At 38.1% G+C, this 14,522-nt stretch overlaps 1 long non-coding RNA gene across 1 annotated transcript; it reads right to left on the bottom strand.

Annotated features, from left to right (window-relative positions):
• Positions 1 to 10,922: 10,922 nt before the first annotated feature.
• LOC120438816 lies at positions 10,923 to 14,273 on the bottom strand. Its single transcript, XR_005612177.1, has 3 exons — positions 14,248 to 14,273; positions 13,141 to 13,167; positions 10,923 to 11,750 (listed from the first exon to the last, which is right to left on the bottom strand). It is a non-coding gene; the product is annotated as an uncharacterized LOC120438816 (long non-coding RNA).
• Positions 14,274 to 14,522: the final 249 nt, after the last annotated feature.

The raw sequence follows: 14,522 nt of genomic DNA, 5'->3' as shown, positions 1-14,522 counted from the left end.
CGGCTGAAAACTGAGGGAGTAGTTAAACGGCAAAAAACGTACGGAAGCAACCAGAATAAAGTATAAAGAATAAAGAGAAACAGGAACTCAATAGTGTGGAAGCCCTTTGAGGGCATCCACACAACTAGAAAAATTTGCATTTCCTGCGAAAATGCAGTGTGGATGCTGTAAAGCTGAAGCTGTCTGCTGAAAATAGTTGAAAATAGCTGAACAAGCTGAAGAAATCAAAGTCAGTGTTTAAAAAGTTGTTGAAATTTTAATAACTTTGCAGAACAACATCAAGTTAACAAAAATGTAATAACTTAGCAGAAATGCAATAACTTAGAAGAAACATAACAATTCAGCAGAAATGTTGTAGTTTACCAGAAGCTACAACTTAGCAGAAATGTAATAATTTAGAATAACATAACTTAGCAGAAATGATATAATTTAGTAGAAAATTAATAACTTGGCAGAAATATTTCAACCAGAACTGCTATAATTTTGCAGAAATGTAATTATTAGGAAAAAACTGTAAACAGATAACAGCTGAAAACGATGAAGTAACCTCAAAGTTACTTGTTTAACTGTGAAAAATGACCAGAAAGATTAGAAAAGGAAAAAAACCAATTCAATTCAATTTATATAGCGCCAAATCACAACAAAAGTCGCCTTAAGGCGCTTCATAGATACAGAGAAAACCCAACAATCATATGACCCCTATGAGCAAGCACTTTGGCGACAGTGGGAAGGAAAAACTCCCTTTAACAGGAAGAAACCTCCAGCAGAACCAGGCTCAGGGAGGGGCGGCCATCTGCTGCGACCGGTTGGGGTGAGAGAAGGAAGACAGGAATACCAGCCAGCAGATAAACTGATGTGAAAAAAAACCAAGGTAAAATTGCAGAATTTACACAGTTGGTGAAATGTAAAAATGGCAACAAAAAAACCCCAAACAAACAAATAAAAAAAACCCACAAACAACATTTACGTAATAAATGCACAAGATGATTTGATGATAAATATGGTACCAATCTACAAAATACTGTCGAAATGAAGTCCACATTGTGATATATTTGAGGTGTGGAGAGTCACACAGCTGAACAATCGATGTGCATATTTAAAGAAACAAGGATCAAATAAAGAACATTGTTGTGGAATAAATTACAGTGAAAAATAATCACTGCTTTGCGTTAGAGAGTGGCTTATGATGAGGTATTAATCGTGTTAACTTTACCTCTAACAGCTTTTCACATAGTGCTATGACCAGGGTGAAATCCATCATAAAGTAACTGTAAACAGTAGAACCATTAGCATGAATGTTATGGTTCTACTCTGATCAAAACTCAAGTCAGCTGTGTGACCTGATATAAAATGATAAAGAGGAACACATATAAATGACCTTTATGAACTTTTCAAAATGACTTTATATGTCTGACCCATTATCTATATATATTAGAGCAGATGTGGAAAACCACTGTTAGACCTACTCTATACTAATGTAGTTACTGACACCCCATACTAAGGCAGGATTCATACAAACACACATTATTTATTCTCTTAAACATTTTCTTTTTCACATTTTGAGTTTGTGTAATTTCTATAAAGAATATGTGTAATGGTTCAATAGATATAGTTATTTAAATGTCCATAATAATCACATGATCATTTTTGTACATCCTGGAATTCAAGATTTAGAGCTGTGTGTTTGTATGAATTCAGCTTGCTATACTTATAGACTTAGATATATTAATCCACTATTTACCCAAACAAATTACATTGTTTGGGTAAATAGATTGGGTTTGTCCTACAAAATAATTATTCAACAATAAAAAAAACCCACAAAAAACATCTGCACATTAATCCAGAGTTCAGTTTCATATGTCTGATATTGTTTGTTAAATCTGGTGACACAAACACAGTCAAAAATTCCTTGCTAGTGTGACATGTGGTCCTTTTTGCCTTTGACCAATGATATGCTGGTTACTTGGACCAGTTTAGTATTTGCTGTCACAGAGGAATGTTAACCATAAATCCAAAAGACAAAACTGAAAAAAATATGTTAATTGCAAACATGTTTTTGCTTAGTAAAAGGACTGAAATTACATTGAAACTGTCACATTAAAGCCTCATTGTAAATATCATCACAAACAGATGTTTTACACACAGCTAACAAAGCTCCACCACATCCGATCACTGCATATAAATGTAAAAGAAAAAATTTAAAAAAAAAAATAGAAAAATTAACACAAGGGAAGACTTTTGATTTAATAACTAAGCTTAAAATAAGTGTTACCTTTGAATATTTGTGTGAAAAATCTGATACTACCCCAAGAATTCAAAGTGACACTGGAAACGATGACAGGCTTGCAGCCCTCTGTCTTCCTGGAGTGAGGTGCCTGATCAGTAGCAGTGAGTTGACAGAAGTCGGTGTCTGTAAGAGTGGTCAAACACTGATACTCTGTCCACTTGCGTAGACTCTAAGAAGCTGGAATGCAGGCACAGTGTACGAGCTTGTTCTAAAAAATACCGAAAAAGGAACATTTTATTTGTGTTAAGGCCTAAAAACTACAAATAAGTTATACAATGGACAATTTTGAAATACCTTATAGGTGCTGCAGACCACATAACCAGAATCCAGAGCAATCTCACACTCACATGATGGTGAGGAAAGACTTGAGCTCTGCAATGAGGTTTGAATGTCTCAGTTGGGACACTGAAGAACTTAGAAGACAGCAATACCTGCACAGAGAGACAGAGTAGAAAAAGCATAGATTTGTAATCCATAATGAGAATTAAAACTCAAAAAGTGTCAACAAGTATAATCATTTGAGTGTGTAATTCTTTATGCATTAAACAGGATTTAAATGAATTAAATGAATTAAAAGCAATTACATTTTTATCAAAGATAAAGAATTGTACCTCTCTCTGCTCTGAGGATCACTGAGCATCTCTGACAGGAAATACAGTTTCCTCAGTATCTGTCATCATTGATGGTCTCAGAGGTGTGTAGTGTGGCAGCATGATGATGGTCTCCAGATCAGGCAGGAGGTCAGGTGATGTGTGTGTCATCTTCTCCATTGAAGACACACTGGTATGGCAGTTCATAACACAGCAGTCTCCTTGTGGCATGTAGTTATCTGTGCAGTCCAGCACTGATGGATCAGGTTTGGCTCAGCAGTTCATGAAGATGGTGTTAAGATGTTGTTGTTTCAGCTGAGGATGGTGAAGCTTGAAGGTTTTCCCACAAAGGAAACAGGACTGTGTGTGCCCTGTCTGAAAAAATACATCTACAAAACATAAAGTGCTTTTAACACCACCCACCCACCCTCCCCACCCACCCATCTCAGCCCCCAAGTGTCTATGTAATGCTGGTATGGGGTGTCAGTTACTAAATCTAATTAGTGAATCAGAAAGCGGGGCTACACCTAAAGCCCCGCTTTCTGTCTTTGTTTATTAGCAGCTTTTTCCAGCTGCTCAGAGATTTCTGACTTGGCCTTTATCCACCCAAACCCAAACCCACCCGGATAAAGGCCAAGTCAGAAAATGGATGCAGAAACTTTCCATGTACTTCTAAATCAGATTTAATATATATTCTGTAAGCTGTAAAAATGTTTTTCTCTACATAATGTATCATTATAGACATCTCTGGTAGCCTAAAGATAGTTTAAAACTTTTAATATTTTTTTACCTGTAAAACATGATAAGCAAAAACTCATTCATCCCAAAAACATTTGATTCTACAAAATGTACTATAATCAAGAAAATATAATTGTCTGTTACTATTCTTGTGACCCATAATAAATACCTGCATTTATCTGGGATTTATTTATTTACTATTTCATATTTGAAAGCCCTTTGAGGGGAAGCTCTAGTTTGTTGAGATACATACATCAGAGTAAAAAAAGTATCCAAAAAGGAGATGACAATTAACATCCATGAAAAAATGCATTAGTAGATTTAGTCATTTAAAACATGAGAATAAAAAATAAATTATGTCCGTTTAATACTTTTTGCAGCATTTTTCAGATCTGAGGTTCATGATAACAGAAAGCAGATCTCCCGGCTCTGCATGAAGTACAGCCATGATTTGGTGAAATGATTAATAACATTGCAATAAGAAAGGGTCTTCTTACAGACAGAGTAGGGAAGACAATATGAAGAAATAAGATTTTTCAATGAAAAATCTTTTTCATGCTCTACAATCAGTAAAACTCACCAGACGACTTCATGATTGGCTGGAGGACAGGACACAAAACACAGGGTTGTGGTAACTGTAATATGTCCTCAGAACACCTGAATGAAGATTCTGCTGTGGCTGAGAAATAAAAATGAGGTCAAGCAGGGTGTTCTTGTCTGTAGTGGCAGAAGTGATCAGCTGTGAAAACCCTCTCGACTGAAACTGCTCCAGAATCTGTTTCCTTCCACTCTGTAACTGGTTCTCATTAAAATCTCCACACACAATGATTGGGTGACAGTCCATTATTTCAAGTGAATCTAAAAGACTTACCAGGTTTTGCATGAATGGTGTCAAACTGTAGTCAGGAGGTCTGTACACAACCGCAATGAGCGCAGGGAATGGAGCCTGAACCTTCAACACTAAAAACTCAAGATCAGTGACATTATGCAGATACTGTTTTACCTGAACCTGAAAATGATTCCTCAAATACACAACAACTCCACCACCACTTCTGCTGGCCATGTGAGGAAAGTTTGTGTAGGACACATGTCTGTTGCGTTTGAACATGGTGTAGCCGTCCAAATGAAGACTGTCTGCAACAAAGGAGCCTTGGAGGTGAGACTCAGTGAGACACAAAACATCTGCTAAACACATTTCATGATGACTCTTGATGTCACTGATGTGAGATGGCAAACCCTCCGTATTGTGATGGATCAGTGTAAGTGTGTCAGGTCTGCTGGCTGTTTCTCTGACCTGAAGAAGAGGCATCATTTCCTCAACGCTGGCTTGTCTCATGGTTTGGAGCGCTGCAGTTACCTCAGGATTGGCATAAATCTTGTTCTCATCCAAGTCCTGCAAATAGAGTCCACTGAGAGACGTCACCCTGCTGAGAGCAACATAAGCCATACCTGGTTCAAAAATGTTCTTCATTGAAACTACAGCTGTCTGTGTTGTAAGACCCTGGGTTTTGTGAATTGTGCAGGCGAATGCGAGCTTTACAGGAAACTGTCTGCGTACCGCCCCTTTAAACTTCAGACTCTCCTCTGCTCTCTCAATGTAAACCAGATCATCAGATGCTGCATTAGCACTGCGGTTGCTTCTTACAGGCTGCCGGTTGTCCATTCTGAGCCCCAGTTTAATTATGTGTCCATCATTTTCAGATCTCACCACCTTTATCAGTATGCCAAAAGCACCGTTGACCAAACCGTTTAGTGTGTCCAAGTTTCTGGTAAGCATGACTCGAGCTCCTTCAGCAACATTCAGGGTGTCAGGTAAATCATTTCTCCCACCTGTAAATGGTTTGTCTCTTCGTGCCATTCTGCCTGTACATTTATCCTTCTGGAAATCGTCTGCAGTGATGATTATAATGTTTGAATGAAGCTTCTTGAGCGTATCTGTGTTGTGGGATTCAACATTCTTGTTGGTGGCATAGATGTGTAAGACCTCGATTGGACATTCTTCTGGTTCAGTCACAGCCTGTGACAACAAATCTCTGTCGCATTGAGAAAGCTCATCTGTCTTTTCTTTGACTCTAATCCTGTTCAGCATCTCTGCAAAGGCCACATCATCTTTCTGACGCATGATCTCGGTTAGAGTGATCATCTGAAAATGTTCCTGCCATAGGTCAATCTGTTCTGGATCGTAAACACAGAGAGGCTTAGACTGTCGCACTGGTGGCAGCTGGTAAAAATCTCCAACAGCTAAAACTGACATTCCACCAAAAGGTCTCTGAGTGCCTTTGATTTGTTTCAGTCTTGCATCCACATAAGCAAAAAGGGGTTTTGAAACCATCGAAATCTCATCAATAACAATAATTTCAGCATTTATAAGCTCAGATCTGACTTCATCCAGTTGGTTACCAAGTCCTTGAATGGGTGGTTTCAGACTCCTGGGTAGTTTCAGTAGGGAATGTAACGTAGAGCCATTGATAGAAAAAGCTGCTGTCCCAGTAAATGAAGTCAGTAAAACAGTTGGATTTGATATGTCAGCTTCTTCTGCATGAGAAGGCAATCTGCTCAGGATCTTTGATGCTTCAGAGTGAATACATTTAATCAGATGTGACTTTCCAGTTCCTGCACCACCGTTGATATAGAAGAAAAATGGATCTGGGTTCAAACCACAAACTCACTGAATACACCAGTCTCTTATAGCATAGAACACACAGGCCTGCTTCTGGTTCAGATTCTGATACATTACACGTACCACAGCTGGATCGACTGCAGGTTGTTCTCTGACGGCTCTGATCTCTGTTACAGCATCAGACTGACGACTGTAGTCGGGGACATTTTCCTGTTCATTCTCATCATCAGAATGTCTCTCAGGAAGATTCTCATCACATTGCAACCTCACAACTTCAGATTCAGGAGCAAGATTACACCATTCATCAATAACAACATCCCTATTTTGTTCAAACTCTTCCAGTGCACTCTCAATATCCTCAGAGTTCTTCTCATACTTGTCTTTATTTCTCTTCACAACCCTTTTCACAGACTCACTGTGGTCTGAACATGGAAGTCGCACAAAACCTGAGTTGTAGAAGGACTGATAGGTTTGGAACCCTTGTGGTTTCAGTTCCTGCTCTGATCTGTGTGGAAGGTAAAGTCTCAACAGTCGTCCATAATATTGCTCAGGATCTTTTTCCTGTGAACAGTGGTAATACCTGATTATAGCTGGTTTATCATTCTTTCGCCTTTGTACAAATCCAAGCTGGTTCAGAAGAGGAAGCACATCTTTTCCTTCATTTGGACCACTCACCAACCGGCACAAGGCAGCAAAATCAGCCAGGGACATTTCCTCATATTCTGGTGTCTCAGGTCTGCATTTGTATTTATCAGCCAAACTTGTCATCCAAATATTACAACTGTCATGTGTTGTGGTTTCCAGATAGCTCATCGGGCGACTCATTTTTACCGGGTTATCATCTGTTGGTACAAATACAACACTGCGGGAACATTTTTTCATTTTTAGGCCACAGACTCGAGTCACACACTCCTGTGCACTGATCTCTCTCTTTTTTGAGTAAGCCTGCATCACAGCTCTCATTTCATCACACTCATTGACCGTGTTGTTTGCAGAGTTGTCAATAACTGTCTTCAGGTATTCAGAGAGGCCAGATTCTTTCTTCGTTATATATTTACAGAGATATTCTATTCATGAATAGGCATTCAATATTAACGAGACATCTAAATTAGAGTTCCAGGCTTCAAGCAGGTCTGGGTTGTAATTGTTGATCCAACAGTCCTTTGGGTCACGTTTCAGAATGAGAGCTGTTTTCTTATTTATGTCTTGGAGACATTGTTCATACTCATTCATTGTCAAGTTGCATCGTGACAGAATCTGCTCTATGGTGAGAGAAGCAGCTTCAGGTTCCTTCAGCAGGTTCAACAAAGGTCTGAGTTTGGCTTTTGCAGCTTCAGTGTCTGAATCCTCATCCTGTCTCACAATCATTGTTCTTGTGGATGGTGGTTTTGGAAACCCAAATCTACAACCAGAGTTCACACTCTTAAAGCATGTTTTTGTGTGGTTTTTGCTGTGCTTTTGTAGTTCATTGACTTTTTTGTGCAGTTCAGGTTGTTTTTCTGGGTCAGGGAGTTGAGCTGAGACGTATCTGTCCACAAAGTCACAGACAGTTTGGTCATCATCCACATCTACTTCTACCTTTTCTCGAATCCACAGCAACATGTGTATATGCGGACTGCCTCTGTGTTGGAACTCAACTCTGTAAAAGTAATCAATGATCTCACCAAGGGGCTGTGCAGGTGAAAAAAGCAAATCTCTGAACAAAGCCTCAACACGCTTATCAAACATTCGCATGGTGGTTACTGGATTTGATCTTAAAATTTCACACTTTTCTGACCAGTCCAGGGCTTCAAAATCAACCTCTTCACCTTGTTGTCTCTTTATTGCTTGAATCACTTCAGGCCATCTCATCTCAGCAGCAGAGAATGTGACAAAAAACTGAGGTGTTCCTATTTGACGAACCATACTGAATAGATCTCTGGTAGTTTTCTGCCAGTAAGCAGGAGTTCCTCTGAGTGGCTGCATAAATCTGATTGCATCTTTATTTCTTACCAGCTTCTCTACTTCTGTCTTACTTTGTAACATTCCTGATGTGATTTTGCGTCCATCTTTGGTCATAGTTTTACCTTTCTTTAGCTGTATTGTCATGCTGGAATTAGCCAGGTGTATTTCAGTGACAAACTGTGAGAAAAACAGGTAATTTGTATCTTTAGCAAATCTTGCATCAATGTTGAAAAGCCTTGACTTGAAGTAAGCACTTGGTGTGAGTTTAAGACGTCTCTTTTCATCCAGTGTATTCTGACCAGTAGGAAACTGCACAGGAAATGCCATGGCTTCCAAATGAGGAGTTCTGAAGAAGCTAACAGGATTGTTTCTTTCTGCAGGAGCCACACAATATGTGTTATCAGTGAAACAGAGAATCTCTTCTGAAATGTCTACAGGCTGCAGACAACTTTCTAGAGCAAAACCTCCATTGTTCAAATCACTTTCTGGTTCCTCTGGATTTTGTTCCTCTGGTTGTTCATCACAGGATGCCATATTAATATCTTGATCACTTACAGACTCACTTTCACACAAAAGGGCATCTTTTTCATAGTTGTCAATTTCCATTAAATCTGCTTCATCATAATCATCACTTGCCATGCTGGCTTCATCACTGCTGTCATCATCAGGTAACGTAGGATCACAAAGCAATGCATCATCTCTGATAACAATATCTGTGTACTGTGGATGAATTTGTTTCAGTTTATGCAGGGCTTGGATCAGTTTAGACCAGGTGACAGTCTGGAACAGCTGATGGCCTTTGTAGCACAGTCGTCTTTTCAACTTGATCCTCATTATCTGTGATTGGTTTCTGAGCCGAGGTAAAGAGTCAACTGTTTGTTGGACTTCAGATGGTACACACACCACATTACCACGTATGAGTCTTTGTCTGCCCTTTGGAAGTGGAATAATCTTTGCAAATGGTATGCATTTGGCAATCAGATGTCTCTCCAGAATGTTGAGATCACACAGTTCAGCTGGGATATCCTGCAGATCTAAACCATTAACAGCAGCAAGTCTTGGCATGCATCCACTTTTGAGGGAACTGTGACACGTGTGACAGATATACTCCTTTTTTCTCTCAACAGGAAAGCTGCAGTGATCATTACATGCTTCATCACACATATGAACAAATTTACCAGTTAGACATTGCTGAGCTACAGTTTGGTGTTTTGAGTAATTTTCTCTTTTGCAGATTTTTCATGATGTCACTTCAATGATTACAGTCTCCGTAACAGTTTTCCGTGTCTGCTCAGTGGTTGTTTGGGAATTTAATTCATGGACAGGTTCATTTAAAGCTGCGGCTGGAACACTTGCAGCGGTTTGTCTGTATTCGGTGGTTTGATTAGCATCTCTTTGGTCAGCAGCATTTTCACTGTGAAACTCGACAGGCTGTAGCTCATAAGTGCAGGTTGCCGCGATGCTAAGCATTCGGTACAAGTGTTTGATCCTGTCAATCATGTCGTTAAGACGTGTGAATTTTAACATAACTGCAGTTCCACCACTTACAGCTAGCGACAATGGCATTCCTGTAGACTTACGTGAGTGTGGGTCAAAGTATGCGTATTCACCTGAAGTCAGCCTGCAAACTGCAATGACGTTTCCTCCCATGACTAGCAAAGCATAGCGAACCGCTGAAGCCAAACACTGTAGTCCCTGTTCAAGGCTCGGAAGATGATCTGTACCATCAAATGTGCCGTAAAGAGCAAACTGAGACATGTCCACTTGATACTTGTGTGTGCGGCTGGTGACCACTGTGGGAAGCTCATCACAGGCTAGAAACACACTGTTCACAAACCTCTTTCTGGCATCTGAATACATGGCATGGCCTTTGTCCAACACACGGTTTAGATCTGCTCTGGTAATGAATTCATCCTCGTGTAAGAATGACAGGAAAACCAAACTGTTAGCCATGCATTGCTGATTCCTGTACTTTCCATACTTAGCAGAGGCCTGGCTGCGGGACGCACAGATGCTACTCACTCGTGGACGAGTTTCACTGTTTGTAACCTGTACATGAGACGGTCCTGGAGCTTCTCCATCATGCTGCGTTTGCACAGTTACCTGGGGTTCAGTCTGAATTACCTGCTGTACTTTAGCATCTGGCACACATGCTGAGCGAACACCTCTCTTTACCACATCTGCATAAGACAATGCGGCTGTCTGAGCACTGCTCTGCACTTCTGGACTGGAAATACTTGTAACAGACACCTTTACCTGCTCACCGGTCTGAGAAACATTTACCTGTTCTCGCTGCTTTTGCCATCTAAGCTTCTGGGACTGCGACCTTTGACCTTTTCTTGGCATTTTGTTTAAGTACAAACTGGAACTTATATGTATACACAAATGTAAACAAAAGTCAACCTGTAAACACTGAAAAACTAATGACTTTATTGACTATTAAATCAGATTTATCAGAATTGATGTAAAAGGCTGACTTAAATACAAACTCAATATAAAAGTTATTTAAAGTTCTTTGAAAACACTTTGGTCTGTTTTACTGTAGCTTTTTCAAAAACTGTATATTACTACTTCTATTTTTTTAAACCAGACTGGATAACAAATAGGTCTATACTTCTGGAATGTAATATGCAGAATAAATCTCAACAATCAATCAACAGGCTATAATAAAACTCTTAGCTTTTAAGTAGACTTTGTGTAAATCTTTCAGATATTTAAAATTTAAAGCAAATATGAGGAGCTGTGATGGTGTGGTGATCAGATGACAGGCGATGGGGATTCTTCAGCTGGATGTTCTGCAGCAGTCAGGAAACAGGAAGTCTGGGTTCTCAGGGCAGCCTCTAGATGACAATTCTAACTGAACACTTACACTGAGTGACAAAAAAGGGTTTGTCCTTAAATAATAATAGTATAAACTTGTAGTCAAATGTTATAACCAATGAAACAGACTTGAAAAATGTATTTGAATCAAATTTAATATTTATGTGAATATAAGAGTCTGAATTACAAAATAACCAGATTATCTTACTACAAATATATCTCAAAAAAGGTGTATATAAGTTTATATAATTTATCAAATTGCTCTTGTAAGCCAAACTATCAGTGTTTATTTCAAAGTGTAATGCAAAATTAAAATGACAAATGTAGGGCTCTGTAAGTAGTTTCTACAATCAGTTCTACTGTACTGTAATTCTACTACTGTATATTCAACTTTTTACTTGTAATTTCCAGCAAAAATGAGTGGATATGAGAGAGTTTAATGACAGGAAAGAAGGAGCAGTGAGAGCGGAGATCTCTCAGAATTCTGAAAACAGATCGACGAAGTTCTGGTAACTTCAATTGCAAAAACTTGGTTTCTTGTCAAACTTGGTTTCTTGTCAAACTTGGTTTACTTTTCAACTCAGGTTCAAGCTTTTCAAATTAGATAGAGCTCATGGCGGAGAAATGATAGAAGATAGAATGGCTTGTCAAAAAAGATGGAGCAGGGAGAGGGAGAGTGATAGGACAGACTGAATATGCTTGTTAATGGCTTGTCAACGATAGAGGGAGAGGGTTTTCTGCAGCAGGTCACCTGTAAGACAAGGAGGGACTGGAATTAGGTATTATATTTCCAATAAACGTGGCTTTACAGAATTTTTCAGACCATAAGGCGCGCTTGAAATCCTTTAGTTTTCTCAAAAATCAACAGTTTAACCACATGTATTAATTCTGTGATTCAATATAATATTATTGTGTGTATGAGGACCTGGTATCTGTTAAGAGACATGCTTATGAAGCAGATTTCAAACTGATCAGCCCATCAAGAATTTGATGGATTTGTGGAAGAGGAATGAACTGAAAAAGACAGTGTATTGTTCTGTATTTTCTGTGCTACAAATTAACAATGTTGAGAGTTGCTATGAATGAGTTAAATGAAGATCGAATTATCTGACTGTTTTGTTAATGTAGCTTATGTTTAAAGACAGACTCATTTATTGACATGCCTTTTAATCTGAAAAATACAGTACATAGAGCTTTAAACAATCAAGATTTCTACAGTAAATTATTGGACTGAACTGAATGACAATGTTTAACAAATGGTGGTGGAGCTGTTATAAGGACACTTACGTTCTATTAAAACAATAAAAAACAGTTTATAAACTCAAACCAAGATGTGCTGCTACAGTAACTTACTGTAAATATTATATGGTCCAACTTAATCTGCACTGAGGTTAGAGCAGACAGTTTCAGGCTTCCGGCTTTAAACACTTTACATCCACTCAACTCAAATGTATTGATTGACTGGAAAAAACAACACAAATCCTTTCTCACATTTGCCAAAAACATCTTGATGATCACCAAGAGCTGTGCTGACTCACTGCACTAAACTGAATCTTCTATAGTGAGAGAAACATTACAAAAAAAACCCCCACCAGCATTAAAGTCAAAAATGGTGTTGTTAGTGGAATGGTCCAGAATTCTTTTACTACTTCAGGACCTACATCAACTCATCAGATCCTGAGTTTAAGTTTAATCACACTTGGGATTTGCAACAGGAAATTGATCTGAAGCACACAAGCAAGTCCAACTGACTAATCAGAATCTCGACTTTAATGAAATTGAGATCCTTGAAATGATTTCAAAACACTATTTTTTGACCTTAATTAAGGCAACTCTGAAATTAAAGTGGACCAAAATCCCCCAGTAATGTAAATCAGTCATTACTAGTTACTATAAATGCTTGATGGTAGTTGTTGCTATCAGGGCTTTCACAGCTGGGTATTAGAGAACAGATAGCTCTGGTTTGGTTTTCTCTGCTTCATACATGAAATCATCACTTTAAAACTGCTTGTATTTGTATTTATCCAGGTCATCCTTGTTAGAAGATTTGAAACATGTGACAAAAAAAGCATAAACAAAATAAATCTGCAAGGAAGAAAGACTTTTCCCAGCACTGTACCTCATACAAAACCTATACTTACCAGACTTAAGACGATGAGATCACCAGTCTAGACAAAGGAAACAAAACATCAGATCACTGTTTAATGATTCAGACTGTTGAGCCTCTTCACACACAATCCAATTTACTGTGACATTAAATAACTAGTCAAATCCTCCATTTCTTCAAGCCTTTATGAACTCACTGTAGTCTAAAGAGGGCACAATTTAATTGCAGAGTCTCACATGGCTTTAACATGTTTAATAAAAACATTCGTACTACAGAATTGCAAAGAATAGGCACCAAAATTTGTTGGCACAAATGCAGGATATACCAAATATTTCGTACACAGAAGCTTTGTGGCTCCAACATTTTCTATCACAAGTCAGTTCTAATAACATGTGAAGAACAACAACTTTTAATCTCATTTCAGATTAAAAATGTTGAATACAAATTAATTATTTAAATCAGAAGCAACAGAAAACCACAAAAACAGTGGCACACCATTTTTTAATGAAAATTTCTTAAAAATATTACACTAAAAAGTCATTCCATTGTACTTGTTGCTAGCAATATTTATGTGTTTTGCAGTATATCGCTTTTTGGCAACATTTATATTTAATTTTAAAACATTGGCTTTAATATACCTACTCACAACTGTACTTCTCTCACATTTTATTATTGCTTAAGTGTTTAAGCTATCACTTACAGTCACTCAGACAAGATACTTCCAGTGTTTCGACTTCATGCTAATTCATAAGTGGAATGAAAGGGACAATAAAAATCGATAGCTGTGGTGCTTTTAAGTGTTTAAGGTACCACCTATACTCACCTAAAGCACTTTCATAGTTTTGTTTGATACTTAAATCCATAAGAAACATAAGGAGTAATCGAACAACTGCATAAAGATATTTCTGACATTTAACTATGTTTGGACTTGATAAGTCATCAAAAATTAAAATCAGACATTAATGGGCTATTAAACTTCCTTGACATTTTCAGGGGCAGTCAGTGGTCCTGTGTGGGAGCTTTGCTGCTACAGATTCTAAATCCTGACTATTTGTTTTTGCGCATGAGTGAATGGCAAGATGACACAAATAGTTAACTACTGTAAGTAAATTACTAAACATTATCATTACTGTCTACTTACCAGCAAAGGAAAAACCAAAGATCTGTTCACTCTGTGTAACAAAAGACAAAGAACAAAAATACAGGATCAGACAACTCCAATCAGCATTAGAGTCAATACTGCATCACTCTCTGTAGTCAAAAAGATTCCAGAAACTTCTTTGTTAAACAAAGCTGGAATACAAACAACAACTCTCCTCTGTTTTTTTTTTCCTGCACCCTAATAAAGATTATCATCTTCATAAAGGTAATATGTAGTTTTTTATCCATTTGCAATAAGCCACACAAGTTTCTTAG

This window comes from Oreochromis aureus, linkage group 3 (assembly GCF_013358895.1).
Source record: "Oreochromis aureus strain Israel breed Guangdong linkage group 3, ZZ_aureus, whole genome shotgun sequence".
In the NCBI taxonomy this organism is placed as follows: Eukaryota; Metazoa; Chordata; class Actinopteri; order Cichliformes; family Cichlidae; genus Oreochromis; species Oreochromis aureus.
The sequence above is the reverse complement of the archived record's forward strand: the minus strand, read 5'-3'. Positions and strand labels throughout refer to the sequence as shown.